We start from the raw sequence: 12,238 nt of genomic DNA on the forward strand, positions 1-12,238 counted from the left end.
CCTATCAGGGGTTAAAACAAAAAATAAATATTCACCTAATCCATTTGATCGAGGAGAGGCCATTGTGGCCATCTTAATTGAAGAAAACGCAGCAATTCTCACTTGCACTGAAATGATGGCGTCACTACATCACTACGCTGAGCGGGTGTGGTGACATCATCACTGATGACATAACTGTGCCCGCCCAGCGTGATGACGTGGTGACGTCACACAATCGCAGTAAAGGACCAGCACTCACTAATGATAATCTTGCATACATTTTTTATGCTAAACATGATAAACAATTTATGCAAGATTACCATTAGTGAGTGTCAGTCCTTTACTGCTATTGTGTGAACGGGACATGTTCCCTAGGACACGTGTACCACACCGCCACTGCCGGAGTTCCTACATAGACATTCTATACATAGAATCTCGTGGTGACATCACACGTCAGCACTCGTAAGAATTGACGCATTTTCTTCAATCAAAATGGCCAACTCTCCGCGATCAAATGGATGAGTTGTTGTTTTTTACCACCATTTCAGGAAAAATGTATTTGCTACCACAAATCCAAATTTCTTGTCAATTTGTGGTAACAAATCAATTTTTCCTGAAATGGCGGTAAAAAAGAACAACTCATCCAATTGATCATGGAGAGTTGGCCATTTTGATTGAAGAAAATGTGTCAATTCTCATTAAAATGCGTCAAATTTTTCATGAAATTCGGATCAAATGCACTTTGTTAACTTCCATTTGCTCAAAACTTCTAAAGTACCAGAGATAATTAAAGTTTTATCAAGCCTCTGCAGAACAGCAATTTAAAACTTCACATCTTATATAGCCTTCTGTTAAATAATTGTAATAACTTGTGAACAGAGTTCTCTTTAGCTGCTCTGTAAGTTTGAACTGGTTAGAATGTGTCAGATATTATCCTCACCCGGTACAATTTGTATCATATGTAGAATGCATTTCTATGGTTTACATATGTGTAGCTGATCAACTGACATGTCCTTTCAGCCTAGAAAATCCATGCAGGTTACTGCTTATCTGGAGTTTCAATGAGCTTGCACTCCTATAAAAATGAATCCCTGAGTGTCAAAAGTCCTTGAAACAAAATGAGCAACAGCAGGTTATGGCCACTTTGTGGAAATCAATTGAAGTTATACTCTTCAGATATTTTCAGACAAGGTTGCCATTGTTTTTTTTTACATTTATCAATTTATAAAATATTGGTCTCTGGACAGTTTGTGGAAATGGAAAGCAATAGAAAAGTGAAATACATATTTTGTAGTAATAGATTTTGTACCAGAGTCCCAGAGCTTTTAAAAGTTTATAGAGTTGGCATTTGTGACTTAGGCTGCTTTCACACTAGCGTTCGGTATTCCGTTCGTGAGCTCCGTTTGAAGGAGCTCACGAGCGGACCCGAACGCAGCCGTCCACCCCTGATGCAGTCTGAATGGAGGCGGATCCGCTCAGACTGCATCAGTCTGGTGGCGTTCAGCCTCCGCTCCGCTCGCCTCCGCACGGACAGGCGGACAGCTGAACGCTGCTTGCAGCGTTCGGGTGTCCGCCTGGCCGTGCGGAGGCGTGCGGATCCGTCCAGACTTACAATGTAAGTCAATGGGGACGGATCCGTTTGAAGATGCCACAATGTGGCTCAATCTTCAAGCGGATCCGTCCCCCATTGACTTTACATTGAAAGTCTGGACGGATCCGTCCCAGGCTATTTCCACACTTAGCTTTTTTTTGCTAAAATAATGCAGACGGATCCGTACTGAACGGAGCCTCCGTCTGCATTATTATGGGCGGATCCGTTCTGAACGGATCCGCCCGAACGCTAGTGTGAAAGTAGCCTTACATGCATCAGTTTTAGACTTCAGATTTTGCAGTTTGAATTGTTTATTTCTCATCCAGTAGTTGAAGAAAAGACAGGTTGTACAGTATAAGAAAAGGCAGTCTGATTTTTTGTCAGAAACAGAGTGGCTCTTGTCCATGGACCATGTTTTATGTTGACGATGGTCCCCATTAAGGTAAAATGGGCTGAACTTCTATATCAGACAGATCCTATGGACAAGAGTAGCATTGTTTATGAGGGAAAAAATAAGTTGGACCTGCACAACCCCTTTAAAGAGAAATTGCAGCATTTTCTGTTAAGATGGTGCTCATGATCTTCTTTCTTATAACTTTTTTCTGTGCTATGAGGGGCATTTTTTGTGACATTTTGGAGCTGTTGTGGTGCTGACTTATAGAAACCCTAAGTAGTTAGCTGCTATCAGTAAGAGAAATTGCAGCCATACAAAAGCAAGATTAGTTATTTATGAGAGTCTCTCTGGTCTGGCTAATGGGGAGGCGGCTTGAGCATGGAACCCTAATTATGATGCTCATGTCCTCTAATAGGGCCTATATAAAAAAAAAAAACACAACTTTCCAGCTTTCTCTGCAAGTTTCATAAGCAGGATTCACAAGAGCCAAGGCCCAAGTCTTGATACTTCTGAATTTTGGAAGTAGGAATCTATGTTTGCCATGACATTATCTGAAACCAAATACCTGTACTCTGTCTTAGGCCTCTTGCACACGAACGTAGTCTTTTTCCGTGTCCGTTTCACTTTTTTTGTGGACCTTATGCAGAGCAATAAAGTTACTCTGTGTGCATTCCATTTCCGTATGTCCGTATTTTCGTTCCGCTAAAAAAATAGAACATGTTGTATAATTGTCCGCATTATGAACAAGGAAAGTACTTTTCTACGAAGGGCCAGCTGTTCCTTTTTTGTGGACAAAATACATATGGTTGTGTGCAAGAGGCCTTATGTTTATTTACAAGGGAAATGCAATAAATTGTTTTCAATTTGATAAACATGACAAATATATGTAATAAATTTGCTATTTGCAATTATTTGGGGCTGAGGCCATTATATATATATATATATATATATATATATATATATATCTTATAATGTCAAAAATAGAATAACTATAGTCTATGAATGAGTATTCATATAATCCAATTCACTTACATTCACCTCACACCTACCACCTATACCTACCCTTGCAGAGCTTGGACAACTAGAGTTGAGCGAACACCTGGATGTTCGGGTTCGAGAAGTTCGGCCGAACATCCCGGAAATGTTCGGGTTCGGGATCCGAACCCGATCCGAACTTCGTCCCGAACCCGAACCCCATTGAAGTCAATGGGGACCCGAACTTTTCGGCACTAAAAAGGCTGTAAAACAGCCCAGGAAAGAGCTAGAGGGCTGCAAAAGGCAGCAACATGTAGGTAAATCCCCTGCAAACAAATGTGGATAGGGAAATTAATTAAAATAAAAATTAAATAAATAAAAATTAACCAAAATCAATTGGAGAGAGGTTCCATAGCAGAGAATCTGGCTTCCCGTCACCCACCACTGGAACAGTCCATTCTCAGATATTTAGGCCCCGGCACCCAGGCAGAGGAGAGAGGTCCCGTAACAGAGAATCTGTCTTCATGTCAGCAGAGAATTAGTCTGCATGTCATAGCAGAGAATGAGGCTTCACGTCAGCCACCACTGCAACAGTCCATTGGCATATATTTAGGCCCAGCACCCAGGCAGAGGAGGGAGGTCCCGTAACAGAGAATCTGTCTTCATGTCAGCAGAGAATTAGTCTGCATGTCATAGCAGAGAATGAGGCTTCACGTCAGCCACCACTGCAACAGTCCATTGGCATATATTTAGGCCCAGCACACACACAGGCAGAGGAGAGAGGTCCCGTAACAGAGAATCTGGCTTCATGTCAGCAGAGAATCAGTCTGCATGTCATAGCAGAGAATGAGGCTTCACGTCAGCCACCACTGCAACAGTCCATTGGCATATATTTAGGCCCAGCACACACACAGGCAGAGGAGAGAGGTCCCGTAACAGAGAATCTGGCTTCATGTCAGCAGAGAATCAGTCTGCATGTCATAGCAGAGAATGAGGCTTCACGTCAGCCACCACTGCAACAGTCCATTGGCATATATTTAGGCCCAGCACCCAGGCAGAGGAGGGAGGTCCCGTAACAGAGAATCTGTCTTCATGTCAGCAGAGAATTAGTCTGCATGTCATAGCAGAGAATGAGGCTTCACGTCAGCCACCACTGCAACAGTCCATTGGCATATATTTAGGCCCAGCACACACACAGGCAGAGGAGAGAGGTCCCGTAACAGAGAATCTGGCTTCATGTCAGCAGAGAATCAGTCTGCATGTCATAGCAGAGAATGAGGCTTCACGTCAGCCACCACTGCAACAGTCCATTGGCATATATTTAGGCCCAGCACACACACAGGCAGAGGAGAGAGGTCCCGTAACAGAGAATCTGGCTTCATGTCAGCAGAGAATCAGTCTGCATGTCATAGCAGAGAATGAGGCTTCACGTCAGCCACCACTGCAACAGTCCATTGGCATATATTTAGGCCCAGCACCCAGGCAGAGGAGGGAGGTCCCGTAACAGAGAATCTGTCTTCATGTCAGCAGAGAATTAGTCTGCATGTCATAGCAGAGAATGAGGCTTCACGTCAGCCACCACTGCAACAGTCCATTGGCATATATTTAGGCCCAGCACACACACAGGCAGAGGAGAGAGGTCCCGTAACAGAGAATCTGGCTTCATGTCAGCAGAGAATCAGTCTGCATGTCATAGCAGAGAATGAGGCTTCACGTCACCCACCACTGCAACAGTCCATTGGCATATATTTAGGCCTAGCACACAGGCAGAGCAGAGAGGTCCCGTAACAGACAATCTGGCTTCATGTCAGCAGAGAATCAGTCTGCATGTCATAGCAGAGAATGAGGCTTCACGTCACCCACCACTGCAACAGTCCATTGGCATATATTTAGGCCTAGCACACAGGCAGAGCAGAGAGGTCCCGTAACAGACAATCTGGCTTCATGACAGCAGAGAATTAGTCTGCATGTCATAGCAGAGAATGAGGCTTCACGTCAGCCACCACTGCAACAGTCCATTGGCATATATTTAGGCCCAGCACCCAGGCAGAGGAGAGAGGTCCCGTAACAGACAATCTGGCTTCATGTCAGCAGAGAATTAGTCTGCATGTCATAGCAGAGAATCAGGCTTCACGTCAGCCACCACTGCAACAGTCCATTGTCATAAATTTAGGCCCAGCACCCAGGCAGAGGAGAGAGGTCCCGTAACAGACAATCTGGCTTCATGTCAGCAGAGAATTAGTCTGCATGTCATAGCAGAGAATGAGGCTTCACGTCAGCCACCACTGCAACAGTCCATTGGCATATATTTAGGCCTAGCACACAGGCAGAGCAGAGAGGTCCCGTAACAGACAATCTGGCTTCATGACAGCAGAGAATCAGTCTGCATGTCATAGCAGAGAATCAGGCTTCACGTCAGCCACCACTGCAACAGTCCATTGTCATAAATTTAGGCCCAGCACCCAGGCAGAGGAGAGAGGTCCCGTAACAGAGAATCTGGCTTCATGTCAGCAGAGAATCAGTCTTCATATCATAGCAGAGAATCAGGCTTCACGTCACCCACCACTGTAAGAGTCAATTTTCATAAATTTAGGCCCAGAACCCAGGCAGAGGAGAAAGGTCCCGTAACAGACAATCTGGCTTCATGTCAGCAGAGAATCAGTCTTCATATCATAGCCTAGAATCAGGCTTCACGTCACCCACCACTGTAAGAGTCAATTTTCATAAATTTAGGCCCAGAACCCAGGCAGAGGAGAAAGGTCCCGTAACAGACAATCTGGCTTCATGTCAGCAGAGAATCAGTCTTCATATCATAGCAGAGAATCAGGCTTCACGTCACCCACCACTGCAACAGTCAATTGTCATAAATTTAGGCCCAGCACCCAGGCAGAGGAGAGAGCTCCCGTAACAGAGGATCTGGCTTCATGTCAGCAGAGAATCAGTCTGCATGTCATAGCAGAGAATGAGGCTTCACGTCACCCACCACTGCAACAGTCCATTGGCATATATTTAGGCCTAGCACACAGGCAGAGCAGAGAGGTCCCGTAACAGACAATCTGGCTTCATGTCAGCAGAGAATCAGTCTGCATGTCATAGCAGAGAATGAGGCTTCACGTCACCCACCACTGCAACAGTCCATTGGCATATATTTAGGCCTAGCACACAGGCAGAGCAGAGAGGTCCCGTAACAGACAATCTGGCTTCATGACAGCAGAGAATCAGTCTGCATGTCATAGCAGAGAATGAGGCTTCACGTCACCCACCACTGCAACAGTCCATTGGCATATATTTAGGCCTAGCACACAGGCAGAGCAGAGAGGTCCCGTAACAGACAATCTGGCTTCATGTCAGCAGAGAATCAGTCTGCATGTCATAGCAGAGAATGAGGCTTCACGTCACCCACCACTGCAACAGTCCATTGGCATATATTTAGGCCTAGCACACAGGCAGAGCAGAGAGGTCCCGTAACAGACAATCTGGCTTCATGACAGCAGAGAATCAGTCTGCATGTCATAGCAGAGAATGAGGCTTCACGTCACCCACCACTGCAACAGTCCATTGGCATATATTTAGGCCTAGCACACAGGCAGAGCAGAGAGGTCCCGTAACAGACAATCTGGCTTCATGTCAGCAGAGAATCAGTCTGCATGTCATAGCAGAGAATGAGGCTTCACGTCACCCACCACTGCAACAGTCCATTGGCATATATTTAGGCCTAGCACACAGGCAGAGCAGAGAGGTCCCGTAACAGACGATCTGGCTTCATGTCAGCAGAGAATCAGTCTGCATGTCATAGCAGAGAATCAGGCTTCACGTCAGCCACCACTGCAACAGTCCATGGTCATAAATTTAGGCCCAGCACCCAGGCAGAGGAGAGAGGTCCCGTAACAGACAATCTGGCTTCATGTCAGCAGAGAATTAGTCTGCATGTCATAGCAGAGAATCAGGCTTCATGTCAGCCACCACTGCAACAGTCCATTGGCATATATTTAGGCCTAGCACACAGGCAGAGGAGAGGTTCATTCAACTTTGGGTAGCATCGCAATATAATGGTAAAATGAAAATAAAAATAGGATTGAATGAGGAAGTGCCCTGGAGTCCAATAATATATGGTTATGGGGAGGTAGTTAATGTCTAATCTGGACAAGGGACGGACAGGTCCTGTGGGATCCATGCCTGGTTCATTTTTATGAACGTCAGCTTGTCCACTGCAGAAAGACGCAGCAGTTGGCACCTGTGTTTCGTCATCATCAGAGACATGCTGAGGTGGTATTCCCATGTCCTCATCATCAGGAAACATAAGTGGTTGTGCGTCAGTGCATTCTATGTCTTTCACCGCTGGGGAAGGGCTAGGTGGATGCCCTTGGGAAACCCTGCCAGCGGAGTCTTCAAACAGCATAAGAGACTGCTGCATAACTTGAGGCTGAGACAGTTTCCCTGGTATGCATGGGGGTGATGTGACAGACTGATGGGGTTGGTTTTCAGGCGCCATCTGTGCGCTTTCTGCAGAAGACTGGGTGGGAGATAATGTGAACGTGCTGGATCCACTGTCGGCCACCCAATTGACTAATGCCTGTACCTGCTCAGGCCTTACCATCCTTAGAACGGCATTGGGCCCCACCATATATCGCTGTAAATTCTGGCGGCTACTGGGACCTGAGGTAGTTGGTACACTAGGACGTGTGGATGTGGCAGAACGGCCACGTCCTCTCCCAGCACCAGAGGGTCCACTAACACCACCACGACCATGTCCACGTCCGCGTCCCTTACTAGATGTTTTTCTCATTGTTATGGTTCACCACAACAACAAATATATTATTTGGCCCAATGTATTGTATTCAAATTCAGCGGGATATAAATTTGAGGCCTAGTATTTAGGCGCTGGGTGACCGGTATGGATTTAGTGACAGAATTAGACTTGGAAATGCACAGAAGCGTGTGTGTGAAGTTATTCTGAATGACCCTATGTGCACCTTCAATATTATATACCCTTTTAGGGATAGATTTCAAATAGCTCTGATATAGCAGAAACCACTAAATTATGAAATTGCTAAATTGGGAATTGTACTTCAACCCAGAACAAAAAATGTGCTTTGACGGACACTAAATATCTTGCCCAGCAACAACAGTACAGCGGTGGGTAACGAGAGATTTAGAGGGATTTAAATTTGAGGCCTAGTATTTAGGCGCTGGGTCACCGGTATGGATTTAGTGACAGAATTAGACTTGGAAATGCACAGAAGCGTGTGTGTGAAGTTATTCTGAATGACCCTATGTGCACCTTCAATATTATATACCCTTTTAGGGATAGATTTCAAATAGCTCTGATATAGCAGAAACCACTAAATTATGAAATTGCTAAATTGGGAATTGTACTTCAACCCAGAACAAAAAATGTGCTTTGACGGACACTAAATATCTTGCCCAGCAACAACAGTACAGCGGTGGGTAACGAGAGATTTAGAGGGATTTAAATTTGAGGCCTAGTATTTAGGCGCTGGGTGACAGGTATGGGTTTAGTGACAGAATTAGACTTGGAAATACACAGTAGCGGGTGTGTGTGAAGTTATTCTGAATGACCCAATGTGCACCTTCAATATTATATACCCTTTTGGGATAGATTTCAAATAGCTCTGATATAGCAGGAACCACTAAATTATGAAATTGCTAAATTGGGAATTGTACTTCAACCCAGAACAAAAAATGTGCTTTGACGGACACTAAATATCTTGCCCAGCAACAACAGTACAGCGGTGGGTAACGAGAGATTTAGAGGGATTTAAATTTGAGGCCTAGTATTTAGGCGCTGGGTCACCGGTATGGATTTAGTGACAGAATTAGACTTGGAAATGCACAGAAGCGTGTGTGTGAAGTTATTCTGAATGACCCTATGTGCACCTTCAATATTATATACCCTTTTAGGGATAGATTTCAAATAGCTCTGATATAGCAGAAACCACTAAATTATGAAATTGCTAAATTGGGAATTGTACTTCAACCCAGAACAAAAAATGTGCTTTGACGGACACTAAATATCTTGCCCAGCAACAACAGTACAGCGGTGGGTAACGAGAGATTTAGAGGGAATTAAATTTGAGGCCTAGTATTTAGGCGCTGGGTCACCGGTATGGATTTAGTGACAGAATTAGACTTGGAAATACACAGTAGCGGGTGTGTGTGAAGTTATTCTGAATGACCCTATGTGCACCTTCAATATTATATACCCTTTTAGGGATAGATTTCAAATAGCTCTGATATAGCAGAAACCACTAAATTATGAAATTGCTAAATTGGGAATTGTACTTCAACCCAGAACAAAAAATGTGCTTTGACGGACACTAAATATCTTGCCCAGCAACAACAGTACAGCGGTGGGTAACGAGAGATTTAGAGGGAATTAAATTTGAGGCCTAGTATTTAGGCGCTGGGTCACCGGTATGGATTTAGTGACAGAATTAGACTTGGAAATGCACAGAAGCGTGTGTGTGAAGTTATTCTGAATGACCCTATGTGCACCTTCAATATTATATACCCTTTTTGGGATAGATTTCAAATAGCTCTGATATAGCAGGAACCACTAAATTATGAAATTGCTAAATTGGGAATTGTACTTCAACCCAGAACAAAAAATGTGCTTTGACGGACACTAAATAACTTTCCCAGCTACAACAGGACAACGGTAACGAGAGATTTAGAGGGATTTAAATTTGAGGCCTAGTATTTAGGCGCTGGGTGACAGGTATGGGTTTAGTGACAGAATTAGACTTGGAAATACACAGTAGCGGGTGTGTGTGAAGTTATTCTGAATGACCCTATGTGCACCTTCAATATTATATACCCTTTTAGGGATAGATTTCAAATAGCTCTGATATAGCAGAAACCACTAAATTATGAAATTGCTAAATTGGGAATTGTACTTCAACCCAGAACAAAAAATGTGCTTTGACGGACACTAAATATCTTGCCCAGCAACAACAGTACAGCGGTGGGTAACGAGAGATTTAGAGGGAATTAAATTTGAGGCCTAGTATTTAGGCGCTGGGTCACCGGTATGGATTTAGTGACAGAATTAGACTTGGAAATACACAGTAGCGGGTGTGTGTGAAGTTATTCTGAATGACCCTATGTGCACCTTCAATATTATATACCCTTTTTGGGATAGATTTCAAATAGCTCTGATATAGCAGGAACCACTAAATTATGAAATTGCTAAATTGGGAATTGTACTTCAACCCAGAACAAAAAATGTGCTTTGACGGGCACTAAATAACTTTCCCAGCTACAACAGGACAACGGTAACGAGAGATTTAGAGGGATTTAAATTTGAGGCCTAGTATTTAGGCGCTGGGTGACAGGTATGGGTTTAGTGACAGAATTAGACTTGGAAATACACAGTAGCGGGTGTGTGTGAAGTTATTCTGAATGACCCTATGTGCACCTTCAATATTATATACCCTTTTTGGGATAGATTTCAAATAGCTCTGATATAGCAGAAACCACTAAATTATGAAATTGCTAAATTGGGAATTGTACTTCAACCCAGAACAAAAAATGTGCTTTGACGGACACTAAATATCTTGCCCAGCAACAACAGTACAGCGGTGGGTAACGAGAGATTTAGAGGGAATTAAATTTGAGGCCTAGTATTTAGGCGCTGGGTCACCGGTATGGATTTAGTGACAGAATTAGACTTGGAAATACACAGTAGCGGGTGTGTGTGAAGTTACTCTGAATGACCCTATGTGCACCTTCAATATTATATACCCTTTTTGGGATAGATTTCAAAGAGCTCTGATATAGCAGGAACCACTAAATTATGAAATTGCTAAATTGGGAATTGTATTTCAACCCAGAACAAGAAATGTGCTTGAACGGACACTAAATAACTCGCCCAGCTACAGCACTAGGGACAGATTTAGCTGGATATAAATTTGAGGCCTAGTATTTAGGCGCTGGGTGACCGGTATGGATTTAGTGACAGAATTAGACTGGGATATGGCCAAAAAATGAACAGACTATTGCTGGTTAAATGCACTTGGTGTGACAGCTTCACCCTGATGTAGGCTTTAGCCAAAAAACAACCACACCATTGAGGGTTAAATGCACTTGGTGACAGGCGCAGCTTGCCCCTGATTTTGTATATGGCCAAAAAATGAACAGACTATTGCTGGTTAAATGCACTTGGTGTGACAGCTTCACCCTGATGTAGGCTTTAGCCAAAAAACAACCACACCATTGAGGGTTAAATGCACTTGGTGACAGGCGCAGCTTGCCCCTGATTTTGTATATGGCCAAAAAATGAACAGACTATTGCTGGTTAAATGCACTTGGTGTGACAGCTTCACCCTGATGTAGGCTTTAGCCAAAAAACAACCACACCATTGAGGGTTAAATGCACTTGGTGACAGGCGCAGCTTGCCCCTGATTTTGTATATGGCCAAAAAATGAACAGACTATTGCTGGTTAAATGCACTTGGTGTGACAGCTTCACCCTGATGTAGGCTTTAGCCAAAAAACAACCACACCATTGAGGGTTAAATGCACTTGGTCGCAGCTTGTGCTGGCGCACCACAAGACACAAAATGGCCGCCGATCACCCCAGAAAAATGAGACTGACAAACGGTCTGTGCAGCCTAAAAACAGTGAGCAATTGAGGATCAGCAGCTCAATGATCCACAGCTGCAGATCGATCAGTTAATCAAGTCCTTTGGAGGAGTTAATCTGCCTAATCTCGCCCTACTGTCGCAGCCGCAACCTCTCCCTACGCTAATCAGAGCAGAGTGACGGGCGGCGCTATGTGACTCCAGCTTAAATAGAGGCTGGGTCACATGGTGCTCTGGCCAATCACAGCCATGCCAATAGTAGGCATGGCTGTGATGGCCTCTTGGGGCAAGTAGTATGACGCTTGTTGATTGGCTGCTTTGCAGCCTTTCAAAAAGCGCCAAGAAAGCGTCACAAAAGCGCGAAGAAAGCGACGAACACCGAACCCGAACCCGGACTTTTACGAAAATGTCCGGGTTCGGGTCCGTGTCACGGACACCCCAAAATTCGGTACGAACCCGAACTATACAGTTCGAGTTCGCTCATCCCTATGGACAACATATTTCAAATAAAACAAGTAAAAAGAAGACCATACTTATTGTAAAGTGTTCTACAGTGAAACAGTTGGAACATACTAAAGTAGAAATGAAATGCAACTTCATGTCATATCATTCACAAAGGTTCCTGACACATTGCACGGTAATGAGTTGCAATAATAGCCTCTGTTATGTCATTGTGCGGATGGCTTGTCAGTGTTC

Source organism: Bufo gargarizans, chromosome 2 (genome assembly GCF_014858855.1).
Source record: "Bufo gargarizans isolate SCDJY-AF-19 chromosome 2, ASM1485885v1, whole genome shotgun sequence".
Lineage (NCBI taxonomy): Eukaryota > Metazoa > Chordata > Amphibia > Anura > Bufonidae > Bufo > Bufo gargarizans.